Source organism: Idiotropiscis lumnitzeri, chromosome 6 (genome assembly GCF_059441095.1).
Source record: "Idiotropiscis lumnitzeri isolate Australia: NSW breed Sydney's pygmy pipehorse chromosome 6, RoL_Ilum_1.0, whole genome shotgun sequence".
Lineage (NCBI taxonomy): Eukaryota > Metazoa > Chordata > Actinopteri > Syngnathiformes > Syngnathidae > Idiotropiscis > Idiotropiscis lumnitzeri.
In genome coordinates, this window is record NC_142396.1 from 5,461,404 (window position 1) to 5,489,164 (window position 27,761).

Below are 27,761 nucleotides of genomic sequence, written 5' to 3' on the forward strand. Positions count from 1 at the left end.
TGGAGTCCGTGCAGAAAATTGAGGCACGCATCGTAAGATTTTAAGGAACTGTAAACGGACCCAAAGGGTGGATGATGGAAAGTTGGTCAAGGCCAACCCGATCTTTGGTGTTCGTGCGAGACAACCCCAACCCCCACAGCTGCTGCGACCCAGAGGCATGCTTTGATAAGTATAATAAAGCTGATGATGATAATGATGCATTCAATGAAATTTATTTCTACAATAATTCAGGGGGTTCGATGAAATCTACCAAACATTTCAATGGAGCACACAACCTCGATCAAATTTGCCAATACTGCATACCTGCGCCACAACTTAGAGCTGCTCCAAGTTGGTCTAAAGTCCCCCAGAACGCCAAGTATGGCGCAATGCGGTCTGCCAAAGTCCAAAACTGGGTAAACTAGACTTGCCCTGGCATGAAAATGAAGATGCACTAGTTTTTTGTTTTTTTTTTAGCGTATGTGCTCTATGAAAAGAAAAATAGAGCCCAATAAGTCATTTTTCAGAATGAATAACCAACTAGTGACCTAACAGACAGTGACTGAAAGACTAACGTACTGACTGCCTCACTTATTGACTAATTAACTAGTTCTAGTCTAATACTAAAACTAATACTAAAACAAACATGCTTATTAGTTTTATTTACTAGTGAGGTTTTCTAATGAGACCATGTGGGTCATGTTTTCTTCTAGAGGGTCTTCCCCAAACACAAAACTAAACAGGTAATAAAAGAGACGTTTGGCTTTTTTTTTCAAAATGTTTACAGAGCGTTGAGAGACATCTGGGATCAGGTTGATAACATGTCCATCAGATTCAAGTGCATTCATGTGGAGGCGTTTTGTTCCATGAGTCAGCGTCCAAAATAGTCTCGTAATGTTCCGACTTCATTCATTTAGCATGAAGCCGGCTGGCTCCGGAACAGCTTATTGCATAAACTGTTATTGCATATCGTCCAGTAAAGTGCTTTAAGGATACCGCTGACATTCATAGTTAATATCATCCCTCTTGTTTGCAAGTCGGCCTCCCAACTTGAACAGGTACCACGCAATGATTTGTGTCGTGCTCATGACGAGGAATGAATCTCCATGCAGCTCGACGGACAGAGTTCAGAGGTTTATGAGTGGAGGAGGATGCGCGTCCATAAATCAAATTATCCGAGTGACAGTCTGACGGCAGAAGTGCCTCAATAACAGTCGGCTCGCACAACATTGTTATTTTTGGCGACATACACCCTGGCCGTCTTAAACGACTAGAACTATAAACTGTATGACAGGTACTACGAGGTGCTATTTCTAGTATGTGGTCAGATCCAAACTTGTCATGCCATATAACTGACAAAAACTCAATATTGGGTCGTGCATTTGGTACCTGGGCCTTAAATCTGAATTTATATGACTTAATCCAATTTTCAATTTCGCCACTATCATGTCTCAATCATAGAATACGACGCAGTAAATATGGTAGAGTACATTTCACTCCAAAAAAAAAAAAAAGACTATTTGGTCCCAGTACACAGAGTAAAATTTGAGAGTATTTTTTACGCTGAATATTTGACTAATCTCGTTGCACTCTTGAGTACAATGACAATAAAGGGATTTCTAATTCTAATTGTAATTCTAAAATTTCGCTTTGTTTACTGGGACCAAATAAAGTCTTTTCAGAGTAAAATGTAAATTTTCCGTGTATACAAAAACAAATATAACAGCATGTAACTGCCACGAACATTCTTTGGAGCAGCTCACAATCGATCGAGAAAATCATGAAAATTTGATGGTGTTCAGTGGAAGTGTATTGCTGCCACACTAGAGCTAAAAAAAAAATATATATATTTTGTAAAAAGGTGAAACTCATCATGTAAAAACAAGCAAAATACATTTTAGCTCAATTGTGCAAAATCCCCCCCCCGAGCCCATCATCCACTTTCTTAATAACCGTAAAATGTCGCCATGTCTCAACTCAAAATATGCAACCGAACTTAAAAAAAGTTGTTTAAATGAGCCGCGTCATCCATTCAGTTGTTTCAAGGTAACACGTTTTGACATGAAAACCTTTCACGTGATCATTTTCACTTTTTACCAGAGCTTGACCATTTTTTTGCCAATCAGTCCCTTGCTCTCCAGCTGCAATCTCGGTAACGTTCCGGCCTTGACCCTCCGGCCTTATTCGTAAAAATTTGATTTTTTTTTTTTTTTTTTTTTTTTTTTTTTTTTTACATTTTCTGCAAGTATTATTCAAAATGTCATTGGGGGAGGAGTGGTGAAGAGAATGTCCTCCATTTCTGCCCTCCACCAGCTCTTATTAACACCTAGTGGCCATTTGAACAACAGTGTTAAGCATTCTTTAATGAGTTTCCCCGAGGAGCAAAAATGCTTGAATGTCACTCTCAGTCAGCTGTAGTACGAGCTGATGGCAGGAGGAGGGGGGGGTTGACGTGTGGGTGGACGAGTGGGCACTTTGTGTGTGCGTTTGTGTGTCCTCTGATGAGGGAAATACAAAGTAAACAAACACTGATCTTGTGGGCAAACAGCGTGTGGGAGCAGGCAAGAAAAAAAAAAAAGAGAGCTTTTGTTGACTATCACAGCGACGTGATTCCCGGCATGCAACCGAATCACAGACATTTTCTCTGCGCTTGGACTTTTTTTAATTTTCTTTTTTAAAGGCTTTTATTCAATTAAGAGCCCACTCTGCCTTTGAGAAGCGCAGCAAATGAGATTTTTGTGACGAGTTTGACAGAGAGAGATTTTCAGTGGCTGGCCCTCTTCGCATAAATACAGCAGCCCTCGCTTCAGCATGTTAGCGTGTAAACAAATGGGCGATGAAACATTGAAAATACTCCGACGCCAGCGTGCGCCCATGGAGACGTTCTCAGGCGCATGATGTGAGCGCCAGCTTTGATTCAATGATAGGATGCCTGACTGATGTTGCTGTTTTAAAGAAAGACAGCAAGGCCGCTGAGCCCATGTTGAAAATCCGGGGATGTGCCTTGGTAGGACACAACTGTCACCAAAAGCAGAAGGCAAATTGGTTTGTTTTTCTCTCGGTGAGATGATTGATACTAATTCAGTTCAAAGCACAAATGAACATCGTAAATCTGCTTTAATCAAAGGCGACGACAATTTATGATGGTGTTCAAAGAAGGCACTTCCTGGATTGTTGTCATCACGAACAGAAAAAAAAAAACAGGCAGGGATGTATAAAACTATAAAACTAAAACTAATAAAAAATACTTTAGAACAGCATTTTTGAAAAAAAAAAACTAACTTGCTCTTTGGAAAGACCTCACGATACACTTTGCGATTGCAAGTTTAACAGAATTTTTTCATTTGAATTTAATTCCAATTAAAACATCATCAATTCAACATTATTGGATGTATAAAACTATAAAACTAAAACTAATAAAAAATACTTTAAAACAGCATTTTTGAAAAAAAAACAAACTAACTTGCTCTTTGGAAAGACCTCACGATACACTTTGCGATTGCAAGTTTAACAGAATTTTTTCATTTGAATTTAATTCCAATTAAAACATCATCAATTCAACATTATTGGTGATAGCAATAACTCGCAGACGCTTCACTTGTGACGCGTCTTTAGTAGACATGGCATCAAATGACAACATCACGCAGTCATCCAAAACATTCAATTAGTGTCTCAAAATATTTCGACTTTATCCCGATTTGCTCCTCAGCACTCTCCTCTACCTCGATGGAATTTTCTGGAGGGAGGTGCTCACATTTAAATAGATGAGCGTCCTGCGACCGAAGATCACGAGTTAAATGAATACATACGGTTAAATGATCCAAGGTGGCCTGTGAAGAAATGGACTCCAAGTTTGAGGCACCACAGGAGGCGAAGTTGGACGATGGAGAGGCAGGTAGAAGGAAAACAGCATCCTGCAAATAACGACAAGTGACAGAGTGAATTCCATTAAATGCTAATGGATGCACTGCAAAGGCGGAACACCAAAACACACGTTAGGGTCGTACACATTGTTACACACACTTTCTGCATTTCACATGAGCTGCTTTGCAGCCACCTGCTCCATTTGCATTTCAGCCATTTGCACTAACAAAGGTCTCAGCAGATGTTCGATACGTTTCACAATATTTACATCGTTTAATTCGATGGAAAAAAAGGAGTTATTAAGGGGTGGGCAAAGAGAGTCACAGTCAGTGATGCACTTTGAGCTGTGTATTGAACAGGAAACTCTTGGCGCGACAATATTGGAGTATGTTTGGTCAGTTCTTTATGCATGTGATTTCCTTCAAAACGGAGTTAGAGAGCACACAGTGTGATGCTGGGCCACTTCACGCAAGCGGCCACTTAGCGTGAGTGGGGGGGAAGGATTCATCAAAACGAGTGCAATGAGGCTTTTTGACATTAACTCGAGCGCTCGGCATTAACCGCTAAAATTTTCGCTCGCCATCTTCAACGGCACGCGGTGAGAACTGCTGAAATGAAGCTCAAATATACGTACCTGCCAAAGTTTAAAAAAAAAAAAAAAGCAAGTACTTAAAATGTTTTAAGTCATTTGCAAAAAAAAACTAAATGTACATTGTCCCTTTTTAAAAATTTCAAGTCACCAGCATTATTTGACTGTAAATTTCTGAGTGGTGAAGGAGCTTGATATTATTTTCCACTTTCCACCAAGTGCCTATTTTTTCATTTATTTATTTATTTATTTCCCAAGCACTATGAAAAGGTCGTCAGCCCTGAATATGATACAGTCTAGTTGTACCTGACCACAAGCATCAAGCAAAATGATAAATAGAAAGTAAAAAGTTAATGTCTTTGTGAAGGCAAGACTTTCCAAATGGGAAATCCAAAAGTGATGCGCGGCAGTGTCCTTCTATTGCGAGTCAACTGTTCATTTTTCTCTTCTTTCAAGACAATCAGAAGGAAATGGAGAAAATGGGATTTGTGAGGCGTCGCGTTCAAAGTAAAACTGACCAGGCATCAACTCTGAGCCGCTGTAGGAACCATTTTGTTGGTGTCACCAAAAGTGTAAAGTCAGCAGAAAGCTTTGACAAGTTGTTAAAAACTTTTTGGTTTTGCAACTACTCTGTCTTGATAGTTTTATATATTGCGCTCTTGTTTAACTTTTTTTTTTTTCCCGCCGCCATATACACAGTTGGCTTCGTTTCTGATATTTAAAAAGTACCGTGGTGCCTTAAATCACTTGCGTCTTAAATCAACTTTTAACATTGAAATGAATGGAAATGACATTAATCCATAACAGCCCATTAAAAAAATATATTTTGATGATGACTTGAATGCATTTCAACTTTTGAAGAATTTGTTCGCTTTTATTGGTTTGTCTGACTTGATTTAATTATTTGCATGATGGGCAGTTTTCACGTGAAAATGATTTAAGAGCATACCGTACATTATGCCCTACTGCTGTTTTGTATTAGCTGTCTGAAATGAACTCACTAAACTACAAAACACACCCGATTATAAGCCGCAACTGCTAAATTAAGCTTTATAAACAAATTTGTACGTTCCGTCTCCAAGATGGGATAGATAGAAGGAAGTGACACAAATTAATTTGTGCTAAATTTTGATTCACCTTAAACACCATCAACCAGGCGTGGACAAACTACGGCTCGGGGGCCACATGCGGCCCGTTAAATGTTTTAATCCGGCCCGCCAAACTTGAAAAAAAAATTAAATGAATAAACCTTGTTAATGTTTTATTTTCTAAATACTGTGGTGTGTCAAAGACAGATATTTTGTTGTAATGCTTTTGTTCACTTTCATTTAATATTAAATGTATTTTTTTTCTCAGATGAGGTGAGGTTACCAAAACACTCCATCCATCTGCGCTTGGTCCGACCCCTCTGTCAAACTTTATAGCCCATTGTGGCCCGCCAATCAAAAGGTTTGCCCACCCCTGCCGCAGACCATGGCAGTGCAACATTTGTATAACCGTTTTGTAAAGAGTTTGGAAATTTGGGGAAAATATGTGAATTTTCCCAAATGACAGGTGACTTTCCGGGCCGTAATTTTTTCAGTTTGCTTGAATTATCGAACCATTTTCGTTATCTAACACACAATGTGCTGTTTGCATGTACTTTTGTGAACTTAAAGTTAATTTATAGAAGAAAATAAAGTGGGTGGGACTTTGACCAATTTGCATTTCTGACAACATGCCATTGATTCAACACAATGAATGTGAATGTCACTTGAGATCTGAACATTCATTCTTTGCGTTTCGATAAAAAGGTGTGGTGGGGATTGGATTACAAGGACATGATACCCGGAAAAAAAAAATCTTCCTCAGAGCATCGTTGTTGGTGAATGTCCGTATAATGAGACAAGCACAGGACGCCTCATGCATTATTTCACCTTTATTAGCATGGAGCGTGCGAGAGGGACCGCAAGGACCGTCGAGTAAATCTGACGATCACATGCAGCGCTTTCCTCCTCGATGGATGTCTCGGGGAATTTTAAACACGCACAACGGATTGATCGGTTGACTAACATCTCTTATCGTTTGTTTGTTTAATTTGCCTATGCTGCCATCTGAGGCCGACGTCAAACAATAAGATTGATTCTGTCCATTGTCGTGTGTGTGTGTGTGGGGGGGGGGGGGGGGTGCTGTAAGGAGGAGATAGATTTTGAGGCATTGTTGTGCGAAGAAATGCAGATTTCTTCTGTCAGGGCTGCTGCTGATTAAAGCTATTGTTTCCAAGTGCGCATCTTTTGTGTTGGCCTGAAAGCCAAACGCTTACAAAAGTGGCAAATTCGGTTCATGCGCGCAAATGCATTCTAATTATGATTTCCCAGCTTGTTTTAAGCATATTTTATACTTGAAAATCTCATGGCACCAAACGCTAATGTTACAAAACTTATCTATCTAGTTTTTAAGACACCTGAGAACTGTTTGTGTGTTAAAGCAGAGGTCCCCAACCACTGGGCCGCGGCCTGTTACTGGCCCACGGGCCACTTTGGACCGGGCCGCACACATGAAAGCAAAAAAAAAAACTTGCAGTACTTCTGTTTTATTTATTACGTGAGGCTAAAAAAAAAAAAAATCTTAATTTGAAAAGTGACAGGCTTCTCTCCGTTACATCCATCGACGATGGCAACGGATCATATTTAACCTGTGATCCAAACGGTACAAGCACCACAGTATGGGTCGGGCAATTGTGTTCAAGCATCGACACACAAAGAAAATTATCAAAGAAATGGCAAGCAAAAGCATGATTTTCGCCTGGCTTCAACTTTGAACAGATTTCTTTTCACAACATGGACAGAACATTTAAAAATCCGCCAAATGTGTGTATTTGGTCATAATTCACAGCACTTCCGTTTTTGGCCCACCCGTTTGAGGTGCGCTGGCTACTCGCAGGATATTTACTCATCTGCCAGTCAGCTTCACTTGATTACTGCTGGCTGAGGAGAATAAATGGCGCGGATCATATGATCAGGCGCAGGAGAACACACAATTTGCACAATTTATGCGCCACAAAAGCCTGTTTGGAAATGTGGTATATCCCTGACGAGTTGGGAAGTGTAATTGCTGGAACCATGCAAAGACTACTAAATTCAAGAGACTGCATAAAACAGCAATTTGGGTTTTCCTGATTCTTTTTTTAGTCCCTAGCATGAGTTGTCCCTCCCTTACTTTTGAACTTGAGCGCCCTTTGTTCGCATCAGCAGTGTTATCCGACATGCCGTCAACAAGCTTGCTACGCCTGCCTACAACCCGAAATGCATCTTTCTTCAGGATAATCAGCTAGCGTGGCTGCGTTAGAGCGCCTCATTGTCAGCTGCGAGTGCGTGCAAAAGGTCAAAGAGCAAGAGGTGGGTGGGTGATGTGTGACATGATAGCCAATCTGAAGACAGGAGCTTCGCGATGTCATAGCCGCTATGTTTGTGCCTCATTGTCTGCTGTGAGTGCACGCAAGTCACCGAGAGAAGGCAGGGGGAAACTTGGATTTTTTTACAAATTTTTTTTCGTTCAAAATTGGCAGGGTTGAACACAGCACTCTTCTCTCATGTTCGTCAACTTCAGAAGATTTATTTACTCACTTGAAAGAGACTTTGAAGGGAACATATTTGGTCCTACATGCTTGCAACAAGAATTTGAGTCTCTTGGGTGCCGGGCAGTGGCCATCCATTAAGTGTGAAATTACGTTTCAAGAAAAATGTGCCTGTCAAACATTGATACATTTGCATTCGACAGATTCGTATTAAAATGCGCATTGGAATTTATAAGAATTTTCTAAGAAAAAAAAAAAACAACAACATGGTAACCATCTTTTTTTTAACCGCATTTATTGCAAATGCGGTTCTGCAAATGTGTTGCTAAACCTCTGGGAGAAAAAAAAAGTGACATGTTTGTATGAAATTGAGAAAGACAGCAGCGGTGGAATATGATCCCAGGTGAACTTGGCTTGAGCAGTGAAACGCTGGCATAATGTACGTCTGGTGCCCTCAGCTAATTTGAAACTCTGGTAACCAAGGCGACAATATTTCCCTTGAGCGAGCCACACAAACTATATGAATCATTCTTCGCTTGTTTTGATGATAAGTGCGCAATTTTGGATAATGCTGGAGGGAAATAAATGAAGAGAGAGGAGAGGTGGTGGCGGGAGTTTGCTGGGTTTTTTTTTTTTTCTCATTCTTGGCAAGGCTACGTTCATTAAAATCCATTTTTTTGCTCCAGGATTTTTGTTGCATTTTGAATGAAATTTGATTTTTTTTTAATCAGAGCTTATGTTTGTGAAGTAGTTCTAATTCTATTTAGCATTACGGAGAGTCTGAATTTAAAGTAGTAGTATTATGTAAACATGTTTTTTTTTTTTTTGTTTTTTTAATGGCACGTATACAGAAAAGTTGTGCGTCTGGAGTGCCTGCCACCATTGATTGTGAAATTACACAACTAAGTAAACAAGATGAGCTCCCTTGTCTTCAAGGAATTTGCAAGTAAAAGTTGAAACCAAAGACTTGAAACCTCATTATTCTGCCTTTCTCTCTGTTAACAGGCGTACACTCACAGCCGACAACGAGGCGCTCTAAAGTGGCCACTCCGGCCTGAAACCTTGGTCCAAACGCTGGCTGAAGTCGGACTTTTTTTCAAATTTTTCCTCCCGCCTCGCTTTTACGCATTGACCCAGGTGACAACGAGGCGTTCTAAAGCAGCCATCAGACTTCTCTGGTAAGCTGGACTTTTTTTTTTTTTTTGCAACCATTCAAACCAGTTTCATGATATTTTGTATATCTCCACAATTGAGAACTGTTACATAGTTCTCATCTTTGTTTTTTGGTTTTCAGTAATTATCTTTAAACAAATTTCAGAATTTATTTTTATTAAAATTGTATGTTTGTTGTATTCTGTTATTATTTTGTACATGTTGGCCAAGGAATATCCGGGAAAAAAAAATATTAAGACAACTGGGAGTGGTTTTAAATGGTGAAAAAAAAAACAAAAAAAACACAGGCGTGTGTCGCCCTTTATGGAAAATGTCATAATGCTTGCTTTTAATCCAAAACAATTTCAACCTAAACACCACTAATTCAACATCACTCCACACTAATGAGACTCGTGTGGTTGATGCATGCGCTCGCCTCCCAAACGACATGGTCCTAATTCACATTTGCCAATCTCCCGATGATGAAGCTGGAGCGTAATGGCGAGGCATTTAGCTACATTGTCATGTGCGCGGTTATTTCTTCCAAAAGCGTTGCAGTGCTCTCGCTGAATAAAGTGCGGCATTTATTAGGAACCCAGCGCTTCTCCAAACCACCATATCGATTCCTCACATGCCAAATACTAAACATGGCATACATTTTTTCTTGCTGATAAAATGTCATGGCAGCGCTGCAACTTTTTTTCCCGCTTTTTTCTACATCCATCCCCCCGGACTTCATTGGAGTTGTTTAATTACTGGGACTGTAATTTCTTGGAGTGTGGGATACGGAGGAAATCCTCATTCATGTTGCATATCACCCCAGATGTGATCATGAAAAGACTCCCACATTTTAAGCAAGGGGGGCGGGGAGGGGGGGGATAAATTACATCTAGTTTGTATCACTATTTAGCGCAATTAAAAAACTGTTTTAATCCGTAGGAATGATGCATTTGCTGAACCGCCATCTCCAGCAGCAGTAACTGTTTTTAATGAAGAAAGCAGATTGTAAGATAAGACGATATGATGTCATAACGGCAGAGATGCTGATGCAATCTTCCTCTCTCGGTTCTCCAATTCCACCCCTCTTCAAGCAAGTGTTTCTAAATGGTATATTTATCCTTTAAAGTGAAGGCAACTCATAGCCTTGGGCTCTTTTATTCCCAATGCAAGCTCGACGCAGGAGAGCCAAGGGGAACAAAATGCTCATGCTGGAGCTATCGAAGCTTTGCCACACGCAGGTAATGAATGGTACACTCCATGTCCTAAAGTTTTGGGACAGTAGGCCAACGAGCTAGACTGAAAATAGTTGGATTTGACGTCAAAAGATGAATATGAGATGAGAGGTCATCATCTTACAACCGTTTGCCGAAATGGATTACATTCTGATGATGGCAGTCAAAGCTGCAGAAATGTTTCTGTGACCCACACCTAGAGCCGTGTATCAAGACAATTTTCAGTCTTAAAAATGATATTTTCTACAGACAATTCCTTTGAATTCATGCTTGGTTTGCTCTCTGACATGCACCGGCAACTGTGGGATCTTATACAGTGGTACCACGACTTATGCGTTGCAATATGAGGCGCGGCTAAGCATTTTTTTTTTTAGCATTATTGTATTGAATTGGAAGAAAAAAAGAAATTGAATTGAGTCTAGGCTATGGTGGCAAAAAACTTCACAACAAACAGCAATTTGGCAGATAGTAAAGTCATCCAAAAAAAAAAAAGAAAAGGACTGATTCACAGCTTTTCAACGGAAGGAAATTGATTTAGTTGTACTAGTAGTCAACAGGGGTATAAATTTATTAACAAATTAAATCACAACAAACCTGAAAATAACCAAAAACAAAAGCAACAACTAAAAGAAATTATTTTCACAAAGCTGGTGAAAACAAATCGAACTTTGGAAGCCATGAAACAAAATACTTTTTATTTACTATTTGTAGGATGAAAAAAGGTCACACTTACACACACGGGCTCGTTCAAAACATGGCAGCTTCTGAGACGATCTGAGGACAGGGAGAGACGAACAATATGGCCCACAGGTGGAGAGAGTTACCATAACGAGGAAACACGAGGGCAGGAAGTAAAGTTGCTGAAACAAGAGGAAATAATTATTGCAAAATAAAAGCAGGCATGACAACATAAAATACATGACTGTAATTTGACAAAATAACAGAAGTGACGAGACATTACATTTAATGTTTTATTAAAATGATTAAAAAATTATTAAAATTAGTGAAAGATAACACACAATGCAAAACGCTATTGGCAGGCTAACAATATTAGCATTAGATGTCACTGCCAATATAAAGCTCAAAAAACCTGTAGATCTGTATTAAGTATACTGACACCTGGCGGCCTTTTTTAATTTTTTAAATTCAGTGGAATTATATTATAACTATTTTTTTCTTATCAAGTACAACACCATTTTTTTTTTAATTTTCAAAAATACATTTTAAAATTTTTGGTGTTATTCCGGGGTGCCGGAATGGATTAATGGCATTTCCATTCATTTCAATGGGAAAAGATGATTTGAGATACAAGTGTTTTGTGTTATGACCGTGGCCATGGAATGAATAAAACTTGTAAGTCAAGGCACCAATCTTTAGACAAAATTTTTTTTTTTCCTTTGTCTGTGTAAATTTTTTGTCATCCAGGTCATGGTAATCCACACGATTAAATCGAGGCAACTAGACTCTAATCATTTCTTAGAATTTGTTGATTTTATGAAAATGTTTTTTCAACAAAAAAAAAAAAGCCTTGGTTAATTATACTATTAAGTTAACACAACATGGAATAAGCAAAGCGCTGTCAATACTCTTCAGACGCACTTTTTTTGTTGACAAAATTGTTTTTCACCAATAAGCATGCCGTAGAAAGTTTTTTTTGTGTGTGTGATTGTGTCCAAGACCAGTTTCATCGATCCACAGAAGGTTTTGGAGCATGTCATGACAGGATGCGCAAAATCATCTAATTGCCCTTGAAATTGGACAGGAAGTTGGCCAGTTTGGTTTGACGCATCCATTTTGGGGGTCCTACTTTGACGAATTCCAGTTCGGGAATTTGTCTAAATGAGCCCCAATCGGAAACATGAATCCAAGAAGCTACATTGTCAATTTTTTTTTCTTACCTCGGCTACCTAATGAGGGCATAACACAATTTCAAAGTGGAGAATTTGCCACGAACAGGCTTTAATTATGACTATTAAGCCTGTTATTATTATCTATTGTCCTATATCTAAGGAAGACTCCAAGTGAAGCAATTACATTTGCTCCTCTGATTGCTTCTTTTGTTGTTGTCATGGCAGTGCAGCCTTAATGAGACAACACATTCGCATTCAGTCCCTCATTTAGTAAGTAGATTACAGTAGCTAGTTTTCCATCTGGCAACTTGCCTCAGGCACAGCTCGTCAGAGGTGTCTGACACAGCGAGTTTCACTCAGTCTATTTCAGTCTGCCTTGTACATGTCTATGGGTGAGTGTGTGTGTATTACATGTTAATAAAGCAAAACCAGGACGGTATTTAAAGTATACAAACACATGCTGACCAATGACTGTCTGCACTGACAACCAGTGGGAGGTAAAATTGTACTAATACTTGAGTTTATGTATTGTACATAAGTAGCTTTTTTAGGTACTGTATCTGTACTTTAGTTTAGTTTGTTCCATTGACCACACTCCCGAACCAAAACAGTCGCACTGCAAATCATCTTCCTCCATTGAAATGAATGGAAATGACATTAATCGGTTCCAGCCTCCCCCCCAATTTTTTCTTTTAATTAGTGTTTACATTCTCTTTTTTAAAAGAAAAATATCACTCTATTGTATTTTACCTGATCAAACCATGATGATATTATTAAATACTTTGTGCCACATTTTTTTTGCAGTGATTGACATGATGCTGTTCTGAATAGTCTAACCTGACCAATCGTGGCCGAGCATCAAAAAAACAGGTGAGAGGTGAGGCGTGATTGGTTGTTACCTGAGCCTTGAGCAACTGTGACATCATTTTCAGATTACAGAAGTGACAAAATGCCCGCCAAAAATTATTTTGCTGTTCATATTCCACAAATGCAATATTAATGATAATGCCGTGTTTCAACTTGTGAAGGCACGTCAAACATATTATTGCAAAGATTTTTGGGGTGTTGACTTCGCCTTTAAAGGCTGATGACACGGCGACAACAATGCTATTCATGAGCTCATCTATGGCGTTTTGCCTCGTTTGTTAGCACTAAGCTAATCAGATGGCATTGAGGATAAACTGGGCTTTCGTGATCATTTCTTCACAACTATTTGCAACATAACTCGATTTATCCTCCTTACTCACAAGCACTAACAGATTTTTTAAAAATTTTTATGGAAATGGAACATTATGAAGGGGTCTGAGATCTTGAGGGTCGAAAGGAATGTCAAACTGACCTCCCCACGCGCCACATTTATTTGGTGCGTTTTGGGTCTCACGTATCCCGTCTTTCGCCCGGGAAAATACCTGTGTGTGCTAATTCAAGCCACTCCCTGGGCTCACAAAAGCCTGAATAAGCTGCTTTTGTCTGCTTGACAGCATCTCTCAGCCCCCCCCGTGTCCACCAGCAGCTCTTCGCTTTGTCAATGTGACAAAGACAAACGACGACCCCGGGAGACACTTTCTTGTCCCTTTGCTGTTCCGATAAAGCCTTCATGTGTACCGGCTACATGTATTGTACTCTTTTAACACAGACAGCTTTCTGTAATTGCTTTTTTTTTTTTTTTGGTACGTTTAAAACATTGCTGTAGTTAAAGCAGGAAGCACGGTGAACGAGTGGTTAACACATCTGCTTGATTGATCTCAGTTTGGAGATTGAATCTCTGCCTTCATCTGTGGAATTTGTCCTTAATACAATACAATTTTATATAAAACCAGAATAGTTTCCAAATATCATTCAACCAACATGAAAGCCAGAGAGTGCCGGATGGTAATTTTTACAAGAATAATTATTACACTGTTATAACAATAATAATAATGAACAGCGAGTCTGATGTCAAACAATGTCTATAAATTTAGAATTCAATTCATTGGTGTACCGAATGTTGTGGTCGTTGAGCGTTGCAGGCTTTCTTTAACACGGAATGGGAAAGGAGGTGACTTTGTCAATAACGTTTGTGCAAAGCGTGTATGTTGCACGGCCACAACTGAAGCCGACTGAATTTATCGCCCACTCAGAGGGCGGCTAATGTTAATAAATGAGCACGAGCTTGACGATCTATTAAAAAGTACTTTGAAGCTCCATTTAAGAAAAGACGCTCCTGTAACCTGCTGCCATGCAATTTAAAAAGAGGAATAGGCCACGTCAAAGAGCATTTATCCAAATGAATATTAATACGCTGATGGAAATATATTTGTCGGCGTAAAAAGATTGCGGTTGTCGTAATTGTCATCACGCGTCGTGATGCTACATGTGCTAAACGCCCACAGCTATTTGTCTATTGAGACGAAGATGCATGGCGACGGTGTGGCAAAGCCCTCTGAAAGCTTGAGTAAAAAAAATGTATCCGCTGAAGAAATATGATACATCAAGGGTTGAAAGCGGCGGACATGGCCATTTTTAACACCCTGACCCATTTGTAAAATGTGAGAGAGCCTGCGAGAGGAAAAGAAAACTTATAGTATGTGGCGTAAAACAAGATCAGCGGTCTCCAACCACCGGTTCACGGGCCAATTTGGATCGGGTTGCGGTGGGCTAAAATTAATGTGGTACTTCCGTTTTATTTTATATAAGTCAGGAAACACCCCCAAAAATCCACCCAGCATTTGCCGGTCCACAAAAGTTATGGACTTGTATGAACCGAAATTGTCCGCCATTTTTAAAAATTTCTCTTCCCACAATAATCACTCAACATAATCTTCTGGAGACATATTGGGCACGTTTGTCTGCATGTACATTTTCCACTTTGTCACTTCCTAATTGTGTCACATTGCATTTCATGTCCCAATCACGGAGGCTTTGATGAATTTGGAGTTGACCTCGCATATATGGATTTTATTCACGATTGTCAGACGGCTTCCAATGAACGGCACAGGGAGATCTGATGATTTCTTTTTACTTCAATCGTAAAGGAGGGAACCATTCTCAAATTCTGTCAACGTGACTTTGTATTCATCTTATTTGGAGGCGAACGAAACGGCAAGATCCTCACGTGTTACATAAAGATGTCGGTTACAAATGCCTATAAAAGCCCAGCTGACCTTCCCGAGAGACTTGATTCGCTCGCTGAGTGCTCGATGAAGCTCTCCGACAGAATCGACTGGTCAGGAGGTTGCCTTGTACGCAAGAGGACGGGGGAAATTAACTCCAAGGCGCACGGCATTTAGTTACCGTGGCGACCGACGAGTCCTCGGAGACGTGACATCCGACCGGGATGACGTATCCCGGGTGCTAGGGGGCGCCGTGATGAAGCGCGAGCAGAAATGCGTCCTTCATATGTGTCCAAATAAATCAACAAAACACAGCTGTGATAGGACGCACTAAACGATGACCTCAGGTCACAACATTTTGTGCATTTCAACAATCCATTCAACTTAAAATGGAAGGGCTGTGTTGAGAATTTCAATTACTGGTATAAAATAATTGGAACTTTTTTTTTATTGGGTCTCATTAAATTGTGCAAGTGTACTTAATTGTTAACTGTATTTTGCAAATAAATCTATCCGTTATCCGAGCCACTTATCATCATGAGGGTCGCGAGCCTGCTGGAGACTATCCGAGCCGGCTTTAGGCGGGGTACACCCTGGACTGGTTGTCAGCCAATCGTAGGGCACATCTCGACAAACAACCACCCGCGCTCACAATCATACTTGGGGACGATTTAGAGTGTACACTCAACCTACCACGCATGTCTTTGGAATTTGGGAGGAAACCGGAGTACCCGGAGAAAACCCACACAGGCACGGGGGAGAACATGCAAACTCCACACAAGAGCCCTGGTATTATGCAATCTTTTTTTTGACTTGTCTGTTTTCTACTTAATCTACATTTTGTGCAAAATGAAACCAAAACTGCAGTAAGTTATACTATGAAAGGTTATTGTTATTATTATTATTGTTGTTATTGTTATTACTATGTTATAATTATTATTACTATTAGCAGCAACAACATAAGTAATAGCATATATTACCGTACGTCATTTGGTGATGGGGGACGAGAAGAACATAAGTTGGCTTTTATCCATCCCTGGAATCGTCCCTATCGACACCCATTTCACTGTCTGACAGAAACACACCCAGCCTGTCTCGCATTAATTATCAGCCAATACACTACTTTAGACCCAATGTGAAATATCACAAAGCACCACTTATCTCATGCGCGCTCACCGTGTTTGTACATGTAAAAAAATAAATAAATAAAAATTAAATATAAAAATAAATAAATAAATGATGTACATTCATTAAGCTGCGTTGTTGCCTTTCCGCATTCGTTTTGCATGTTTATTGGGTGACCTGACTCATAATACGTTCACTGAAACACATGTTCTATTTACAATGGATGACATCACACTATATGACAATGATTATACAACTTTGAATCTCCAAAGAGCTTTTAACCGAGCTGTCCTTACTCATGCCTGCTCGCCATTGTCATACAAACAACATTTTATCAGTCACCTCTATTTTCTATCACCTTCTATTGCTGTTTTCTCTCACCTTGTTTGTCTTTTCTGTCCCCTTCCCCCGCATCCGCCTCACCTCCGACAGCGCCAGAATGAAGGATGTATTACCCAATGCGTGTGTGAGCCCCCGCGTATGTGTGTGTGTGTGTGTTTGTACGACCTATTGTGCCCCCGCTGAAAGGCGTGCGCGCCATAAGGGCCACTCGATGTGATCTGGCGCATCTGCTATCAAGACAGGTAGTTTCTCCACCTGGGGGAGAATTCTCATTGTGCCTTTGTGTCGCTGTCTCCTCCAATCTGTCTGACGCACACACACACACGCACACACACACAATCAAGAGTTACGAGGATGTGTACCAGTGGATAGATTGACTGACATCAATCATGTGGCTGTAAAAGATGAGGAGGAGGTCTGACGTCCTCTGACCCAACGAAGCTTGTGCACTCATTATTATCTCAAAAAAAAAAAAAGGGGCAGAATTATTTCATTCAGCTTGTTTGTGAATTGTACAGCTGAATCTAACGTAGTGTCTCTAATGATTGACATTTGAATGTTGTTTTTTTTTTAATCAGTTAATTTAATATTTGGTCAAATCTATTCTTTAAAATGCACTTGAAAGGCTGCCTGACAATGGATGAAGAGCGTCTCCGGCTTTGCTTTGACAAGTGATGATTTTTGGCGGTTGATGTCTGAATGGCGTTCAGTGGAAGGGATTTAAATTGCACATGGCGACTGACGAGGAGCTGTCAAAGCGTGTCCGTAACAAGTAAACGGAGCTTTTAGCACGTTGTGTGTCAATACATTTGGAGAAAGAAGTTAATTGGACACTTTTAAGAGTATTTGGCCAAATCCTGCATGTGTCAATGTTGTCAGAATGACAAGAGTGTTATCAGACAAGAAATTGTGGCAAATGGTTTTAGAAATGGCTCCAAAAGTTTGAAAATATAAAGTTATATTACTATACATTGTTCAAATTTAGAAGCAATTTCTCAGTCTTGATAGACTGAGAACCAAATTTCTTGTTGCTAAGTGAAACATTTTGTCTGGTTCTGATCTTGTGGAGCTGTATCGACTTTTTTGTCGTTCACGATGGTCGCGCTGTCAGATCCTATAAGATAATCCTGTCCTGTGTCTCGGACCGGGTGAGACGTCACACGACAAGTACGTCACGGAGCAGACCACGCCCATTTGGCACATGCTTCCGTCAAGATTTTGTCCATCAACGCAGGTCCGTTGGGGAGGCGGGACAAGCGGCTGTCAAAGTCATGTCCACAGATGGTGTGTGTTTGCTGTCCGCTCGGAAAAGGCAAAAAATAAAAAATAAATAAATAAAAGGGAAAAAAAGACACCATGGATACATTCCTGGATGATGGGGAGGGACGGCAGTTTCCCGACGAAAACGCCTCGTTAACTCAAAAACGGCTGAATGGAAGTGAAAATGTCAAGGTGCCCCCCGAAGAGGGACGCGTCTCACGCGACTACAACGAGGGCAAAAGAAAACCAGGAAAGAGACAGGCTTTGTTTGGAGTCATTCCAAACAAAGACATTCCAGCCCAGTTAAAATAATGTACTTTTTGACGTCTATAACCGTCAATGGCAGCAAATGAGTAAAGAATCCTAATTGCGGACAGCGGCGCCTTGAAATGAATTGAATTTGTTCTGTGACAATGTTCGTAACGCAACACTAATCCATTCCAGCCTCCGCCTAAAGAATTTGAATTGCGTAATAAAATATATAATATAATAAAATATTTTAAAAGTCATCTCACAATAACAAGTCATTAGAATGTAAAGAATTAAAGCTGGCACATCATTAAAATATGATGTGACTCCTTGTGGTTTGCTCAACTTGGCCACCACCGGGCAGTTCAACACAGTCTTGAAGACACGAACGAAACGGGACACTTTAAACTGCAAGAAAAAAGTCTTTCTTAAAAATAAAAAAATAAAATAAATAAAATTTAAAAAAATAAAATAAAGGATGCTCTAAATGTATTGCTGGCCTGTTCTTTGTTGCTGAAGTGTTGTCACACCTTGACTATCAAATATATTCATTAGCCCGTCTATGGCATTTTCCATTGCGCTAGTGGAAGGATACACAAAGTCTCTATGTTCTATTTTTAGTTGACAAGTAAAACAGCTTGATGTCTCTTCTCGGGAAGAATTGTTTGAATGAAATGTATTTCTCCCAGCACATACCGTCCAGAAATTGGGAATCACTGGAGAATAAACTACTGTATACACACTCAACACTCCAAAATGGTGAGCTCATCGAATAGGACGTAATTCCCAGCACGGGCAGAGAAACGCTTCCATTCAAGGGAGATTAAAAATGTGAATGTCAAGGTATCCTTTTAACTGTTCAACAAGTGTCACCAGCTCACCTCACTATCACACACGCTCTCTCCTCCTCTCCATCCCTCCGTCGCTGCCAAGGACACCATCCCTGCTGTGGTAACCATGGAGACAAGCCCAGAAGGGCTGTGGGCGAGACATGTGAGGGACTGCGGGTGACCGTGCGTGAGTGTGCGGGGGGACGGGGGGGCGGGGGGGGTCTCATGATTTGTCAAGCTTACTTCCTGGTGTGTTGTTGTCATGGTTGAGCCCGGCAAGTATAGGTTTGGTGCAGCCAGGTCGACACTTTTGTTCATTGGCATTAAGTTCCATTTCCGTTTCTGAGACCATTTTTTAACCTCTTTCGCCATCACTGATGCTTACCTCTTTAAAGGGGAAGTCAACCCCCAAAAAATATTTTCAACCATATGTTCTATGCGCCTTCAGTAGTCTAAACATGGGATTCGGATTAATACGAGATGAGCAATAAAACCCACCCATTTTTGTACATTTCATGGGGCGGCCATTTTGCCACTTGTAGTCGACTGAAAATGACATCACAGTTGCTCAGGGCTCAGATAGGAACCGACATGGCCTGTTCTCTGAAAGTGAGCCATAATAGGTCATTAGCTGAGCCCTGAGCAACTGTGACGTCATTTTCAATCGACAGCAAGTGGCAAAATGACCACCCCCAGAGATGTACAAAAAAACGGTGGGTTTTAGTGCTTAACTCATATTCCACGACCGCAACACAACCAGAATGCCATATTTAGGCTAGTGAAGGTGTATAGAACATTAGCTTGTTAAGACAATTTTGGGGTTGACTTCCCCTTTATGTTTGTCTTCAAAGGAGAGTGACCAAAAAGGGCGCTTTCAATCAAAATGGCAGATTTCCAGTTTTTCTTTTTTTTTAATGCTTGTAATACATATTGGAATTTTATAATCTCCCGCCAGAATGAAAGAAACAAAATCATCGAGCAAGAACCGTGAATTAGACTTTATTTGCTTTCAAGGCCCACATGAAATGACGCGTGAAAAATAGTCGTTTTGAGTTAGATGTGTTCACTGAAAAAAAATCTCATTGAGATTTAATGCATGTGACTTCAGCCATATTTTACTGAGCAGCCAGGATGGAGAAGCGTGTTGACTTTTGTCGCAATGGGTTTCTGGTTCATGATTCTCACGATGGACCCCCATCCCGAAGAAAAACCAAAAAAAAAAAAAAACACTTCTTTTAGATGCTCACTAAACTGAAATATTTAAAATCATGAAAAATGTTTTGTATTGACTTATCATGATGCTCCATGATTTTTTTAGCGTTTTCTACAAATACCATGAAAGTCTGCAGGATAAATTGCGTGTGTATTGTATTGTATTGTGTGCGTCTGTGTGTGTGTGTGCGTGTTTGTGTTTGCGTGGTAATGCATGTGTTGACATCCATAATTCAGCCCATTTAGCGACTAAAAGATAGCCACAAAGTGCGATTTTTGCGCCCCTGCACACATTCACTGAGCTCATGTCACTTTCACTGCTATTGTACAATACGGCCCCAATATCACAATCTCATCCCGGAAAAAAAGAAAAATGGATGATTTGCAGCAGGAATGACAAAGAATTGTATTAGGGAACAACACATTATTGGACAATTCTCCGAAGCTCTCATTTAAGGGCAGTTCGCATGAGCTGATGTGAAGTGGGGTGAACACAATGTGGCAGCAGAGAGAGGACAACGCATCCCCATTCCCATGCCTCATTAATATAAAAGCTCATGATGGAACACAAAAAAAACAAAAAAACAAGACAAAACAAAAGCTGAAAAAAATGTCTTCACTGTTGGATGAGTTGCAAAACATCAAGCTGCATGGATGGAAACGCAATCACTGCATCATGTACGGCATCAGAGCTGGATTACAGTCTGTGAAACACAATCGTCTCATCTGTTTGGATTTAGGTTTGTTCCCAAAGGAGATAATGGAAAATAAACGCTGGTGGCCCTCGTACCACACTTTGAGAATCGCTGCTCGATGTATAGTCAATTATAAATACTCCAGCTATGATCCAGAAGATTAGTTGGTTTAAAAATAAAAACACCTTGATGTGTGTGTGCATGCAGATGCAGTGAAGACTCTCCGTAATTTCCACTAACAACCCAGGCTAAACTTCGGCAATGTATCCCTCTGAACGTATTTTCTTGATGCTAAGTATTGTACTGCTTTCCTAGGGGACAAAAAAAGAATAATGTAGGGAGAATTTGTGACTCCAGTCAATTTTTGGAATTATATAATTGCTTAGTTTTTTTTTTTTTTTTTTTCGTAATAGTAAACTGAAAAAAAAATGGTTTAATAATTTTCCTTTTAACTGTACATTTAAAAATATTAAATAACTGGTTAATATCATTTATATCAAATGAAGGAAATTAAATAAATTTAAAAAATATTATTTTATTAAATTATTTGTCACTAATTATTGTCAATAAAATATCATAGCATTTTATATTGGTTAATAGATCTGAAATTAATTAATGAGAAATGCGAAAAGATGATTATGGATTTTTTTCAAATTAAAATAAACAATTTATATTTTTCATAAAAACATTTTAGTTTTTATTTCATTACCTACTGCATGATTAGGCTCATCTATAAATTTCAAAAACAAAATGTGGCCGTGGAAACCAAAGGTTTAAGTGCTCACTGAGGTCTCGCATGACGCCATCATTTTTGGCTCAAATTCCAATTTACGCGAGTCATTGTTCTCTTCTGTAATCCGTTCATCCATTTTAAAAACACCTCACATAAACAAAACATAAACTTGTGATGTCATTTTCCCTTTGGACGACTTGCCAGCCCGTTTGGCCTGGAGCAACAGAAACCCAGAAAGCTGTTCCCCAAATGTCCCGAGAGCCTTCGCATTTTCTCACCTCCACCCACCAACTGCTCCTTAAATGCTCCGAGAGCACGGCGCCACAAAATCAACCTCTGAGTGCAAACAAAAACCGTCTCTGGTTTTCGCGCACTTGGAAAGAACAACAAACTATACTTTGAGTAATTATAATAATAATAATAATAATAATAATAATAATAATAATAATAATAATAATAATGTAAAATTTGGGGATGATGTCCTGACCAAGTGGAAGTGGTTGGCATTGGAATGGAAAAAGTCCAAATATCAAATAATGTTCTCCTCAAAAATGGAAAATTGTGCGCATTTTGACATGTAAAATTTAATATGCGCATTGCAAACATCATTTCAATTCAATGTTTGGCATATTTTTCCCATATTTCCTCTTGCTGAATAACACATGAGCGGTTGTAATCCATTTGATGCTCTTCCACATTTCTCTTTGATTGAGGTGCGCTGTTTATTTTTCGAGCGAGGTCATGCAAACGCTTTCATGGACGTCATCAGACAATCGCACATGTAGACTGATGTCTTTTCCTCCATCTCGCCCCCCTCAATAACTTCTCAAGGTCGCCGTGCTCCCCGTCAACACTTTCAAGCGCGGCTATTTTGTGCCAAAGAGAGCACGAAGCTAAAAACAGGGACAAATAGAGAGCAACACTCGGGAGGTAATCACCTCCATTAAAGGGCCATACATTCACTCAGACAGGACGTCATTTGAAAATGCGTGTTTTAGTGCGTGTGTGTTCGACTGCGATGCATCGGTGGCATTGATGGAGCGTTGTCATCATCACCTCGTGGTAAAGTGGCTGCTTGGCTCTGCTCGGTGTGTGTGTCTGAGAGAATGAGAGAAACTGGGTGTGCGTGTGTGTGTGTGACAGGGTACAGATGTGTGTGTGCGTTTTAATGAATCGATCGCCTTACAGTGCTTTGATATTGCTCCCGCCCCGCCATCAGTTTATTTCCAAAGTTAAATAAGAGACAAGCTCCGTCGGTAACCAGGCAACAGCCTCCTCCCCCTCCTCGCGTGCACGTGTGCGTGCCCGCCGATAAATCAATTTGAGCTAGGTTGAACAAGAGGACAGATAGAGTGAGCGGAATGAATGCAATTATGTGCAGCATGTCATTAATTCTTGATACGTTTCTCCTCAAGCCCGCGCGCATTGTAATATTCAGGAACGGTCACTCGGCAGACTGAGGAGAGGAAATTAATCTCGGCGAGGGTTTCATTCATAGCCGAGCGTGTGTTTCAACATATTCACATGAAAAAAAAAAAAATGTCATTTATAAAGTTGGATGAAAGATGTTAAAAGTGAGTCATTTGTAAAGGAGGTCAGCGGATATTATTTTTTTTCTTCAAGGGAAGAAATAAAAGTTTGCTGATTGTAAAAGTGACTTTTGAATTGCTTGAATACAACTAGTTGGCTCTGTGGAGCACCTGCCTACCTATCAGGCGTGAAATTAAACAACCAATTTCCCCAAATGTGTCTTTTGGAGAGAAAAATGTCCATTTTCAACAAGACAAACAACACAACTCAAGCGCTATCTTGTCAATGCCAAAATATAATTGATGTATTGGGAGTATTTAAGCACCTGCTCAGCTCCAACAAATAAAAACTGTAATTCAACTGCTTGGAGATATGCTGCCTCCATGAGCGAATATCGCCACCGGGTTCACGTGCTGAGTAGCCGCACGCCTTCTTGTGGCCAATCGAGGTCGAGAGGTCATGTAACAAAAGCTAATTGCTCATCCGCATTAGAAGACTCCACCCCTTCAAAACAGGCTAATTTCGGTATGCTATAATTCTTGATCTTTGGGTATTTGGATGAAAGACATTTCTAATTTGTTAAATCATGGGAAGTAATAAATGCAAATTATGCAGTTTCACAGAGGGGTTTACTCACTTTTGTTGCCAGTAATTTCAACATCATTGGCTGTGTGTTGTGTTATGTTGACGGGATATCATTCATTCCTGTGTTGTCTCATGAAAAGTTGTACGGGTTGTGCTCACATGTCAGATAATCTATGTCTTCTTCAAAGATTTTTTTTTTTCCATACACCCACTCTTGACCACCAACATGGCAATATCACATGTGCGCTTTTATTCCCCGTTTAGCGTGTGTGACAGCAGCTTGCGTGAACCGTGTGATTCTCCACAGCATGGTGCACGAGTAGGTGTTTGTGTTGTGATGATGATTAGTGGAGGATGAATACATGCCAATAAACACACACACACACACACACACACACACAGTTTGGCAGCGCCCTAAAAGAGGGTTAGCAACTTCTCACCTACACCCACCGACTGTTAAGTAATTGCCCGAAAAGAATGCGTGCGGCGCCTCATTTGTTTCACGGTGAGGGAAAACCTGAATCCTCGCATGTGCAAATCGGAGCTAAAATTATTTGGCTCAATGTTTGTTTGCTTCATCAAGGACTCTTTCAATTCAAGACAAGGGGTTGGAGTGTGTGCGTGTGTGTGGCCAACACATATTGCTGAAAACTTAGAATATCAATAATGAGTTATATTTTTTTTCTTGATGTATTACAATATGTGAATTAAATGGCAAAATGCAAATTAAATTGTGTTTTGGTGACATCTCTTTTGAGTCGTTAGTCACTGTTTTGGGGGATGGAACCGCCAACAGGAGTGCAGGTCAGAATGAGTAGCAATTGACTAAACCAAAGCTGCATTTTGTTCAACTAAGGGTAATTTGTCAGACTAACTCCCTCATGCTTTAAGGTGAGTCACGGCTGCTTGGAAATATTTGAGAATTCTGAATGTTTAAAATGAAACTTTGGATATTTTTAATCCCAATGCAAGTCCAGCATGTAAGTGCTATGCGCATGGGCGGGGTTTTATTTTATTTATTTTCCAGGAAAACACTACGTTCCATCCCACAATGGCGCGCAAATGCACAAACACCCCGTACACCCAAATCTACTGCCGCAAAGTCGAGCGAAATACCAAAAGAAAGAAAACTCTACCCATGTGCGCAGTTGAACTGTGCATTTCGCATGACTTTCGCCCGGAATAAAATTAGTTATTAATTTTAAATGAAAGTGAACAAAAGCATTACAACAATATATGTCTTTGAAAAACCACAATATTTAAAAAAAAATAAAACATTAACAAGGTTTATTCATTGATTTCTTTCAAGTTTGGCGGGCCGCATGTGGCCCCCGGTCCGTAGTTTTCCCACCCCTGCTTTAGATAATGCATTTTGTCTTCAGAAATGTGTTTAAAGAAGTGTGAGGTTGTAAAACATTTTTTTTAAATAATGGATTTGTTTCTCACTTTTTGTATATCCTTGTTTTGCCTCTGGATTTCGTCAATTCAGTTTTAGTCAGACTTTCCGGAACATAATCATGAAATTCAAGTTTCCATTGTACTTTTACTTGGGTGCCTTATGTGAGTTATTTTTCCACCTCTGCTATTTAGACATAAAAACAACAGTACCTAATGTCAACCGAACCGTCACCTTAAAACCAAGATAGGTGTCGAACGATGACCTGCCTTGCAAAGTCCTAAATACGAGTTGCGAAATCAGAAGAGCGCCGATGACTTTGTGCGGAGTCAATCTGGAATTGACTGGATGTCAGCATCCGACAAAAGTAAGCCGTGTAACACAGCATGTATAATGCATGTTTGTCTGGTGGGGAGAAGGAAGCGCACGCCGACAGACCTGACAGCCCCGGGGAGTCCAATGAGCGAATGAGAAAAGTTGATAAGGCTTTTAACGTCTTGGCTAATTACCACAGATGCTAATTAGATGGCGCTTGCTGCAAGGAGGGTAATCAGTGTGTGCGATGAGACAGAAGTTGGAGTCAAACTATCATCTCTCAACCCTTGCCAAGCACAGTTAGAGATGTTAAGTTGCCGATTTTGTGGCGCAAGGCCTCCGGGCGACACTGAAAGATTTATGTGGACGCTTTCAGAGAAAAAAGCTCAATGTCGTTTTCGCTCGAGTTGTTTCGATCTATGAAAAAAAAAAAAAAAAAGGCCATTGTGGCGTTTGACCTTGGCATTACTCTACACGGATCAATGTAGCATTTCTAATAAAACGTGTACGCACACCTACACACACACACACACACACACACACGCACACAGCCATTTAGCGTGACTTATGTTTTCTGTGTGTTGCTTTGCGCTGTAAATCTGGGCTCCGCCCCCAACAATGTGGCACGACTATTTTAAATCTCCTCCCCAACAGCTGATTTACTGTAGTCAGCTTCAGTGACTAATCATCACCGCCTAAGCCACAGGTGTCAAACTCAAGGCCTGGGTGCCAAATCTGGCCCGCTGCATCATTTTATGTTGGCAGACAATCTGCACCGAAATTGCAATCTTTTTTTTCCACACTTTTTCTTCTATTTGTTATAACCAAAAATTAGTTGTACTTAATTTTTCTTTGAGACATGAGCACTGCATGGTGGCAGTGAAAACGAACGCAACTAGTAGGCTCGGATGATTTACAAATTATGCGAGTTTTTATGTACCGTAGCTAAAAACATGAAAGGTCTCCAGGTTGTTTGTCATCGTGGCACATTTGGCACATGCAAACAAATCCTACTCTATCTTTTTCAAATCCTCCCTCCACTATTATCAAATGTACACAAAAAGTGCAAGGGCCTTATGCTATGATGTCAACGAGTAATGGCAAGGTCAAGCGCCCCCAATCAAATGGGCAAACAGGCACCCGAAAGGTTCTGACAACCGGCACGCTGCTGGACTTTTATTTCGTCTTTACGGCACCCCGAGGAAGCCCCGCTCTGGGGAGACTCGCGGCAGGAGACCCTCGTGCCTGAGCCCCTTCGGAGATGTTCGCTCAGCAGCAGCACATCATCAAAGCCTGGCGGGAGGGAAAACCGGCAAAACAGATCCGATTAATGAAGTCAAGCTGTTTTGCAGCTCACAGACATGGTTGACTCCCAACATGTCCAAGTGGGATCCAACACATATTAGCTCATATCCCACTATAGATTGCTCTCACTGAATTTTAGGACACACATATATATATATTTATATATATATATGCATCTTCCGGGAGCTCTCAAGGCATGCGTTTCTCACGGTGAAGATGGTGTCTCTGCCTTCTGCTTTTGTGTGACTAACATTTGCATTGACTTTGATGCCCAGATTAGAGGATGACTTCTCTTTCCCTTGAACATAGATGGTGACTCAAAGGGGGCACGGCGTGACGAAAACAACAAAAGAAGTGGAGATCCGCAGTCACAAACATGCATGTACACATTGCCGATTGGAACTACGATAAGTCAATGAGAGAGATGCTTTCAGGTCTGCGATCGCGTATGATTTTGCACAGGTTGCTGAGATTATACGCGCCGTTCCTTTGATTAGCTTCTGTAGAATGATGCTTTTTTTTGTGTAGGACATCAAGACATCCACATTTTAGCTTTAATCACCATGACAATGCACCCGCTCAAAATGCCCCGAGTATCTGACAGTTCCTCGCTGAGAAGAATATTGTTGTGCTGAAGTAACAAGTACAAAAAGTGTACACATGCAAGAACAGGCAGGCACGTGTGCAGTGAACATTTCCTCGACCAGGAGTGATTTACAGCTGGAGAGGAGACATGCCATGCAGGTGACATTAAAAACAAATGCCATACCGAGCATTATAAACAAGCAAGAAGTGGGAGATAAGCTTAACTGCTCGAGAGAACATCTGCTTTGTCTCAACCCACCACAATTCCCCGGCGGGCATTGTGGG

The 27,761-nt window shown here is 40.4% G+C and overlaps 1 long non-coding RNA gene across 1 annotated transcript in view; it reads right to left on the bottom strand.

Moving 5' to 3' along the window:
• Positions 1-3,788: 3,788 nt before the first annotated feature.
• The window catches only part of LOC148334786 (uncharacterized), a 50,931-nt gene continuing 26,958 nt past the window's right edge, over positions 3,789-27,761 (bottom strand). Inside the window, exons 4-5 of the long non-coding RNA XR_015843990.1 lie at positions 11,106-11,232; positions 3,789-3,893 (exon numbers count right to left, since the gene is read on the bottom strand). This is a non-coding gene — a long non-coding RNA (uncharacterized LOC148334786). The remainder of the gene's footprint in view (positions 3,894-11,105; positions 11,233-27,761) is intronic.